The sequence below is a fragment of the Phyllostomus discolor genome, chromosome 8 (assembly GCF_004126475.2).
Source record: "Phyllostomus discolor isolate MPI-MPIP mPhyDis1 chromosome 8, mPhyDis1.pri.v3, whole genome shotgun sequence".
NCBI classification, from domain to species: Eukaryota; Metazoa; Chordata; class Mammalia; order Chiroptera; family Phyllostomidae; genus Phyllostomus; species Phyllostomus discolor.
In genome coordinates, this window is record NC_040910.2 from 46203035 (window position 1) to 46212804 (window position 9770).

Genomic DNA, 9770 nt, shown 5'->3' on the forward strand with positions numbered 1-9770 from the left:
GAGCTCGTGACTTGGTAAGCATCAGCCCTCTCCTTGGCACAAAGTGACTGCCCACTGCCAGCTGTGTGTCTTGGGAATATCCCCCGATCCTGAGCCTTGGTTTGCTCCTCTGAAAAGTGGGTGCCAGAGGTCAAACCTTGTGGGGTTTTGTAGTGCTAGTGGGATCAGCCATGGCAGGTGCTTACCTGATGCCTGGTCCTGCAGGATATGCTGCTGAACATACTGTAGTTCTTTGTTTTTCTTAATTGTTTCTTCTCCATGAAAAGCCCTCTGCCCTTCTCCTTACTGGCCTGTGGCCATTATGAATTTGGAAAAACACATGGGAAGAACCCATCAAAAATTTTGAGGTTCTGTCCTGGCTGGTGTGGCTCAGTGGACTGAGTGCCAGCCTGTGAACCAAAGGGTCTCTGGTTCGTTCCCAGTCAGGACACATGCCTGAGCTGCAGACGAGGTGCCCAGTAGGGGGTGCACGAGAAGCAACCACACATTGATATTTCCCTCCCTTTCTTTCCCCCTCCCCCCACCTCTAAAAATAAATACATAAAATCTTTTTTAAAAATTGAGATTCCATCAAGCTAGTCCTTTTCTTTGTCCTTAGTGTGGCCGGATTAGGGATCTCTGGGGGCAGCAGAGGGGCCCCAGGTCCACCAGATATCTGGGGTGGTTCTGGTTGGAGTTCATTTATTCAACAATATAGGAAACACCTGCTACATGCAGGCACTTCCTGAGACAATTGGCAAAACTCAGTAAAAGAAGAAAATACAATCCCTGGGCCTCAGTTGTAGTCAGAGAGTCAGACAGTCACACCCGACATCATTTATAGGTCCTGTCCCCATATGTCACAAATACACTCATGACCTTCTCTGCATCTGGAGCATCTACACAAATACTGATCAGGATGATGAATTTCAGGATCACATACAGAAGTGAGTAATCTTTGGCTCCAGAAGAAGGGCCTCCTGTCTCTACAGAATGGGGTAGTGAGAGTACAGGGCTGTGGGTAGCGTTGGCCTGACAGAACCCTGCATCTCACACATATATTAATTACCATGATGGGGGGTGGGGAGGGCACTTAGGTCTAGAGGCTTCCATGAATTAAAGAGAACAGCAGTTGGGGTCCCAGGCCCTCTGGGAAGCAGAGGGGAGGCTGGCCTGAGTTGGTCCCTAGAAACCCATCCCCAGCAAAACCCCATCTTCATCTGTGTGTTCCTGTCCATACCCACCCCTGTTCCAGAATAGGAAGTGTAGGAGCACCTGCTCACAAATTTGCTGAGCCCTCAGGCCGGATACTCAGGTGTATGGAAGGTCAGGGTGGGCTGTTCCCAGGCCTTTTAGGAGAAAACTGTCGGTAGGAAGACAAAACTCATAGTATCTGTGTTAAACTGCTTCATAACCAGGCCTGTCACTGCCAGGACAGACCCACAGGGGCTGGAGGTGGTGTGGTGCTGCCCCCCCCCGGATGGCAAGGGGGGTGCACAGAGGCCCAGACACAAATAAGGGTGTTGTGGGAGAATAGTGTACAAGGAGAGGTCAGGCCTATGACTCTACTGCCCAACGGATGCCCCTCCCCCCAGCCCCAGTGCCATGCTTTTTATGGTGTGAACCTGGCTGCACCAGGTACAGGATGTTGGCCAGCCCCATGTACTTTCCCTGTTGGAGGCTGAGCTTGACTAGTCTACCAATCAACTCCCCTTGGTTAGGCCTGCTGGGTCATGGCCACATGCTCCACGTCTGTCTTCAGCATCTAGTGTTCATTGGGGCAGAACTAGAAGGTGAGGGGACTGCAGCCTGGGATGATAATCTGGGGTGGGGACATGGCCTTGAGTTCCCTCAAAGGCAGTAGCATCTTTCCTGACTTTGGAAAGGTCAGGGAAAGTCAAGCACAAGCACATTCTACACCAGCTCCAGCGCCACAGCAAGGGCCAGCTCATGGGCTAGAGCCAGCTCCTGCTCTAATTCTACCACCTGTGCTAGGGCCGGAGCCAGCATCAGTTCCATCGGCCCCTGCGATGGCTGAGTAGTTGACTCTGATGCATGCAGTGAGCCTCTCAGGGCAGGTGGGGCTGGTGTTCCTTCTGACATCAGCTGTCCCAGACCTGCACTCCCTGATCTGGAATCCATGATCTGGGCCCAAATAACAGTTCCTTCTTCACTTACTTACTGTGTGACTGGAGCAACTTTCTTAATCCTCAAACCCTTGATGTCTACATGGGGGTAGTAGAGCCAGACACTCAGAGGACCTGCCAGGCAGAGGGCTGAGCAGATCAATGAGGGAGACCAGATGGAAGGTGGGTGAGGTCCTGCTTGCTGGTGAGGGAGGGCAGCTCATTGTTGTGCTGCCTGGTTCTTGGGTATCTCACCCATTTGCTCAGGAGATGTCAACAGCTTGAGCACTTATTAGGCACCTTATGTGTACTTGTCCACATAGGAGACAGACAACCAAAGCCTTTAGTTGTATCTGCTGCAAGGGAATGTACATCTGAATGGGGAGTTGGACCAGAATGGTGATCACATTGGGAGGAAGATGCCACTCAGGATGAGCAGTTGCCCAGAGGAAGTGAGACTAGGCTGGTGCAAATGCCACTTCACAGCCAGTTTTGGGTCCTGTGCCATTCTGTGCTGGGCACCTCAGTGGAAGAGGGGAAAAAACCCCAGGGACTCTCACAAAGCTCAGGTCACATGCTCAGCTTCATGAGCTCCAGCTCTGTTCAGTGACTCTGTCTGGAACTGTGAGGGACTGTGACATGAGCTGGTGTTGCAGGGCTGGCAGATACTGCCTGTCCTCCCCAGGATCTGTTCAAGGAGGTGGTGCTCCACCGTTCCCAGGGCTCCATCTGTTCCCAAGGGCCCAACAGGGGCAATGAACACCTGTTCTCTCTGTCTGTGCCACTTTCTTCCACTTCAACAGTGTGGCCAGTTGTGTCATTACTACCCTTCTTGGGGACCTGAGCATGATGGCCTAGGATGGGACTAGGGCAGGGGAGCTCTGGATCAAGCTAGCACAGGTATGCCATGGGACAACCCAGGGGATCCCTCTCTGGAGCCACGGGACCTGCACATCTTTCTCCTCTCTCAGAGTTAATATCTGGGTTCTGATCCCTGCACAGTCCCAAGGCCCTTCCTGCCAGGGCCACAATGACCTTGACTCCCAGTCCCAGTGATGAAAGGCCTACTTCCTACCTGGCTCCTTCCTTGGGTTGAGCTAAAATTCCCCATCCTGGGAGTGCTACTCATTGGGTCCCAGGTGTGCCCTCCCTGGGCTCTCTGTTTCATCCAGGACAGGAGGAGTAGATGAGGGCATAGAAGCCACAGGAAGCAGCGTGCTGTAGTTCTCCCCACTCAGCTGAGTCCTTGGGACTCCTCCTCCTCCCTACATGTTGTTGTGTCTTGTCTGCAAGCCCCTCGCTTCACCGTCTGAAGAAGACATGGGGACGAGTGTCCTGGTGTGTAGGTCACTCTCCATCAGAGCTCCAGGATGGACCAGGATCCCCTGTGTGACTAGCATTGTCCCTCAGTCAGCTGCCACTGAAGGGGTCCCCTGGGAGGCAGCAGGCTGGGGACAGGGCCTGGCCTGGTTGGTGGGGTCTCCGGTTCTCCCTGGGACTTTTAAGTCAGCGGTTCTGCTTGAGGAATCACTTTCATTGGATGTCAGACCCTGAGCTGAGCCAAACTGAAGATTTTCAAGTGTTTCTTTTGTATCAAGATAACTCTGTCCTTCTGAAACCAACACTCGTCAAAGCGGATCTGCTGTGGAGTAATGGGGATGGAGGCCCCATGTGACATGAGCGGGCCCAGCCCAGCCCCACGAGACCTCCAGCCTCAGGGGAACCAGTGAAAACCCTCGTCTAGGTGCTGGGATCTTCTAGCTACTTAAATAAAAGCGATTTGCCTTTTAAATAAAAGGGCGCCTGTGGAGAAAGGGCCCCAGAGAAAAGGAGAGGGGCTCCTCCCTCCCTGCTGCTGGCCCCCTTCAGAGAGCGGGGCCTCCCTCCTCCAGCCCAGCCCCTGGGGCCGTGGAGCCCAGAAGGCCTGCATGTTACCAGGAGGTGGCCTGGAAGAGCTGGGTGCTGGATGGATGTGGGAGAGCAGTGGTGACTTAACCTGGGACTGGTTCAGAGCTGGCTCTGGGGGTAACTGGAGGGGTTGTGGTGTCCTGGAGGGGAGGAGAAGGAGGAATTAAGAAAAGGCTACTAAGGGTCCTAGGAGGGTCCGTGTGGGGGCCCTGGAGTGGGGGTGGGGGCATAAGGCTGAGGTTGAGTGGCCAGAGAAGAAGGTCTGTGGGGGCCCTTGAGAACCAGGCTCATCACCACCCACCCTGAAGGTGCAGGGTGCCGTCTTCCTTCCTCATTTATCTGTAGCTGCTGGATACTGTGATGGATGATTATCAGATGAGTGAGTCTCCAGGTGAGGATGAGGGATTAGGATACTATCTGGAAGCAGAAAGCCCCGCAATGAGTCCTGAGCTCTCAGTACTGGGCAAACCTCAGTCTTAGTCTCTGTCTGTCATCAGAGAGGGCTGGGCTGGAAGATTGCTGACCTGAGTCTCCCTGTCTCTCCTCTAGAACCTACAGACTGGCCCAGGTCCATGTCCTGTTACAGGGTGTGCCCGCCCCCTGGTGGGCCCTGGCGGTAATGCAACACAAAAAGATGCGGGATGAGTGCTAGTGATCGGCTAATGGGGTGTTCCTGATGGATTTTGGCTGTCTTTCAGAGGGAAGTGGAGAAGTTCTAGAAAGGGAGTGAGATAAGCAGCTGTGCCCTTACTGCTGGAGGGGGTGTGGAAGTCAGAGACCCACCTGGGAGGACCTCTCAGTCCTCATCCCTTAGGTCTTACATTTAATGGGTAATTTTGATACACAGAGCAGGGAAACTCATGAAATTGGTAGGTGGAGAAGGAGATGACATCAAGGACAACTTCCTGGAGGAGGTACTACTCATATCCATCTGTGAGAATGGGCAGGGCCTGAATGGAATTGCAGGGACGGAGGGTTGGAGGGTTCGTGTATGAGCAAAGACCTATATGACTGGCCCCTTGCCCCACTCCTCACCCCCACAGGACCCCGGGGGCATCCCCCACCTAGACCCTGACTGCATTCTGTCCTTCCCTCTGTTTCAGAAAATGAAAGTAATGGTGGAGATTCAGCTTGTCTAGGAGGCTGCACATCAACACAACACAAAGCCTGTGGAGCCATTTGGAGCCTGGTTCTAGGCCATGGAGCTGCTCAGTGAGGATGAGAGGTGAGGTGGGAGGAGCTGGGTAAGGGCAGGAAGCCCGAGGCCGTGGCTTTCTGCTCAGTCCCAGGCCTTGCTGCATGGTGATTCTTGGGTCACCAGGACTTCGGTTTTTGGTAGGTGCTGCCACGGACATCTTACGTGGGGCTCTTAGGAGCTCATAGGCGCGCCCTTGTCCTATAGCTATGGCCTGTTTGGCCAGTTGGAGCTCCCAAACCTTTGGGCCAGCAAGATGCAAGTGTTCATCAAAGCTGTTCATGGACAGAATGGTCAGCACAGCACCTGGTCACCGAGTGCAGTGGGGCAGGACCCCCCCCAAATAACCAGAGTCTTCTGTTCAGACTTAAGGTCCTGGAGAGTGAGCCCATTTCCTGTGGCAGTTGACAATCATGAGGCCCCCTTAAGGGTGGCCCCTTCAGCAGGTATGGGGACAAACAGCTGGGATCTTTGGGTAGCACTGGGCCCTCTTATGCTATGTTGTGGGACAAAGAACATTGCCAGCTCCTTTAGAGTACTGTGAAGGCATGAGGCAGGGGATTACCCCCCTCAACTCCCAAATGTGTCTACCCCACACCTAATTTTTTATTGTAAACAGTCAATGTTAGAATACAATATTACATCACAGTTCTTTTTCTCTTACAGCCTGGGAGTGGTGGTGTGGGTCTTTCACTTTTGTGCCCATTTCAATGACAGGGAGGACCTCACACTCCTCCTTGACTTAAGAAACACTGTGGGATCACATTGTGTATTTGGGTGAAGGGCCAGCCCCCCTTCCTGGTTCCTGAAGGCACCCCCAAGTTCTCCTTACTCAGAGGACAGGTTTGCTTCTGTGTCATTCACCTGGACCAGGGGCAGGAATAGCCCCTCAGAACTCCTGGGACCTAGAGGTTGGAGGCCCTTTCACAGGCAAAGCAACAACCCCTGACATGTGGGTGTTTTCCGCTAGCACTCGCCAGGACCGGGTCCTGCCCCAGGACAGTGGCTGCCTTTCTGCAGCATTGGAGGCAGAGGGAACACGTTCTTCCTCTTGTGTTGAGGTGTCTTTCCATCAGATATTAGGAACCTGTGGTTTTTCTGGTTCAATCTGTGAATTACATCAGCACTGAGTGGGGATGACACTGTGAAAAGATCAAACCCGTCTGTGGGTAAAACAAGGCCAGAGACAGGTCATGTGCAGGGCTGAGGTGGGCAGGCCCATCTTCATCCTTAGGCCTTTTGATGGGCTCCGCCATCCATGTTTACCTAGACTGGAGTCCTCCTGGGATTCTTGTCCCTGGACTTTGAATTTATTTCCTGTGTGCATTCCTGTCCAGGGAAAATGCTTGTGATGCAGCTTTAAGGCTACGGCTGGGCCTCGTTTCATAGATATGAACTGCCTGTGAACTAGAATTTCTAGCCTCCCTGGACTTCCTCGCACAATGCTCTTTTTAAAAGATTTTTATTTATTTATTTTTAGAGAGGGGAAGGGAAGGAGAAAGAGAGGGAAGGAAACATCAATGTGTGGCTGCCTCTTGTGTGTCCCCCACTGGGGACCTGGCCCGCAACCCAGGCATGTACCCTGAGTGGGAATTGAACCCATGACCCTTTGGTTCACAGGCCAGTGCTCAGTCCACTAAGCCACACCAGCCAGGGCCACAATGCTCTTTTTTTTAAAAATATATTTTATTGATTATACTATTACAGTTGTCCCATTTTCCCCCCTTCACTCCCCTCCACCCTGTACTCCCTCTCCCACCCACATCCCCCCCCTTTAGTAATGTCCATGTGTCATACTTATAAGTTCTTTAGTTTCTACATTTCTCATACTATTCTTACCCTTTCCCTATCTATTTTCAACCTACAATTTATGCTACTTATTCTCTGTACCTTTTCCCCCTCTCTCCTCCTCTCACTCTCCTGTTGCTAACCCTCCATGTGATCTCCATTTCTGTGGTTCTGTTCCTGTTCTAGCTGTTTGCTTAATTTCTTTTGGTTTTGCTTTAGGTGTGGTTGTTAATAATTGTGAGTTTGCTGTCCTTTTACTATACATGTTTTTTCTTTATCTTCTTTTCTTAGATAAGTCCCTTTAACATTTCATAAAATAAGGGCTTGGTGATGATGAACTCCTTTAACTTGACCTTATCTGAGAGGCACTTTATCTGCCTTTCCATTCTAAATGGAAGCTTTGCTAAATAGAATAATCTGGGATATAGGTCCTTGTCTTTCATGACTTGGAATACTACTTCCCAGCCCCTTCTTACCTGTAAGGTCTCTTTTGAGAAATCAGCTGACAGTCTGATGGGAACTCCTTTGTAGGTTACTGTCCCCTTATCTCTTGCTGCTTCTAGGATTCTCTCCTTCATTTTTACCTTGGCTAATGTAATTATGATGTGCCTTGATGTGTTTCTTCTTGGGTCCAACTTCTTTGGGGCTCTCTGAGCTTCCTGGATTTCCTGGCAGTCTATTTCCTTTGCCAGATTGGGGAAGTTCTCCTTTATTGTTTGTTCAAATACATGTTCAATCTGTTGCTTTTCCTCTTCTCCTTCTGATACCCCTATAATTCGGATGTTGAAATGTTTAAAGATGCCCTGGAGGTTCCTAAGCTTCTCCTTGTTTTTTTGAATTCTTATTTCTCCATTCTTTCCTGTTTGCTTGTTTTTTTCTTCCTTCTGGTCCACTCTATTGTTTTGAGCCCCAGTTTCCTTCCCATCACTATTGGTTCTCCGTGCATTTTCCTTCATCTCTTTTATGGTAACCTTCATTTTTTCATCTAATTTGCACCCAAAATCAACCAATTGTGTGAGCTTCCTGATCACCAGTGTTTTGAACTGTGCATCTGATAGATTGGCTATCTCTTGGTCGCTTAAAATGATGAGTCCTGGGGCATTGATCTGTTCTCCTGTTTGAGACATGTCTCTCTCTCTCTCCCTCTTTTTTTTTTTTGGTCTGGCCACTCCTGTTATGGTGAGGGGCGGAGCCTTAGGTGTTCACCAGAGCTGGGCACCCCAGTCGCTAGATTGTGACATTGTATGTGGGGGTGGGAGCGGGAGGGAACAATGGCAGTAGCTCCATTCTCCCGGGACCTCAGTCCCTTCTCTGGGATCCTAGGTTGCGAGCTCTGCCCTGCTCCACAATCGCTGCTTCACTGGGTCCTCCAGCTGCCACTTACGTACTCAGGGTCCACCTGCTGCAATCTTGCTCGCCCCAGATGCCTTACGTGCCCCTGGATGCCTTATGTGCCCAGTTCTCCCTGTTCTCCACTAGCTGAGACCCACGCCTGGCTGCTCCTCTCCACCCCTCCTACCGGTCTGGATGAACGGGTCTACTTCAACTTCTTGGCCCAACTTCCATTCAGATAAATTCTCTGTCAGTTCTGGGTGTTATTTTGCCTCTAAATTGTTGTTGTTCTCATCTTGGTTGTGTGTGGAGGTACGGTGCCTCCACCTATGCCTCCATCTTGCCGGAAGTCCATGATGCTCTTTAAGGAGGAAATTCCCTGAAGGTCATGTACTCTGTGGCTCCTCCTTCCTGGCTGGGCTCTGATGGATCACAGATGGAAAGCCTGGCTAGTGAATGACTCTGCGTGTCTCCCTTGCTGCCCCAGTGACTTCTGGCTTCTGTGGCTCTGAGTTCCATGGTCTCAGACAATCATCACTTGACACACTCAGCCACACTGTCACTGACTTGCTCTCAAGGAGCTACAGGCCTGGCCTGTGGAGCATGTGGCTCCTAGGACGGCTGTGTTCTTTCTTACAGTCTTGTGCTGTGGTTATGCTATGGGAATGTGAACCTTGCTGTTCAAAGCTTTGAAATGTGAGTCATGAGAGAGGCATAGGCTCAGCAGGAAAGTAACACCAAACTGATGATCAATAGGCATGCATAGACACAGTGTCACCAGTCAAAATACTGAAATGCTTCCAATCTGGGTGGTACACAGTCATGGTACTGGGCTCACCTCCAGTCCCCACCCCATCATTAGGAGCTCAGTGTCACCAACTGGCATTTTGAACCTCAGCCCTGGAAATACCCTGCAAGAGTGAGGGTCAGATGAGTTGCCTGACACCTCTGAGTGGTTCCCCTCTTTTCTGAGGGGTACAGCTGTCACCCAGACTCACAGCCACCTGGACCCTGCCAGCGAGGCCTTTTTGGGACAGCCAGAAACTGAGTATAAATCCTGGTTACCAGTCGCCGGCCCTTTTGGACAGGGCACAGCTATCCAGGAAAAGCAATTGCTAAAAAGAAGACAGATAAGGCTACATTTTTTTTTTCCCTCCAAAGGGAAAGAGAAGTGCCAGGTTCCAGGGCCAGGAGGAAGGCACTGGTGTCTGAGGCGTTCTCCTGCAGGATTGCGAGACTTCTGAGAACAGACCCAGCTCCAAGCAACCTTTGACAGGTCCCGTGGAAACAATGCTGGGAAAGGAAGGACCATGTGTGGTAGCCTTGGTCTCCTAGTGGAAGAATGCACAATCGCCATTCTACAAGGGGCCACATTTGCAGCAAGTGTCTATCTCACCAGCCTTTCTTTTTTTACGTTGATGTAAATATATCTGCATCTTTAT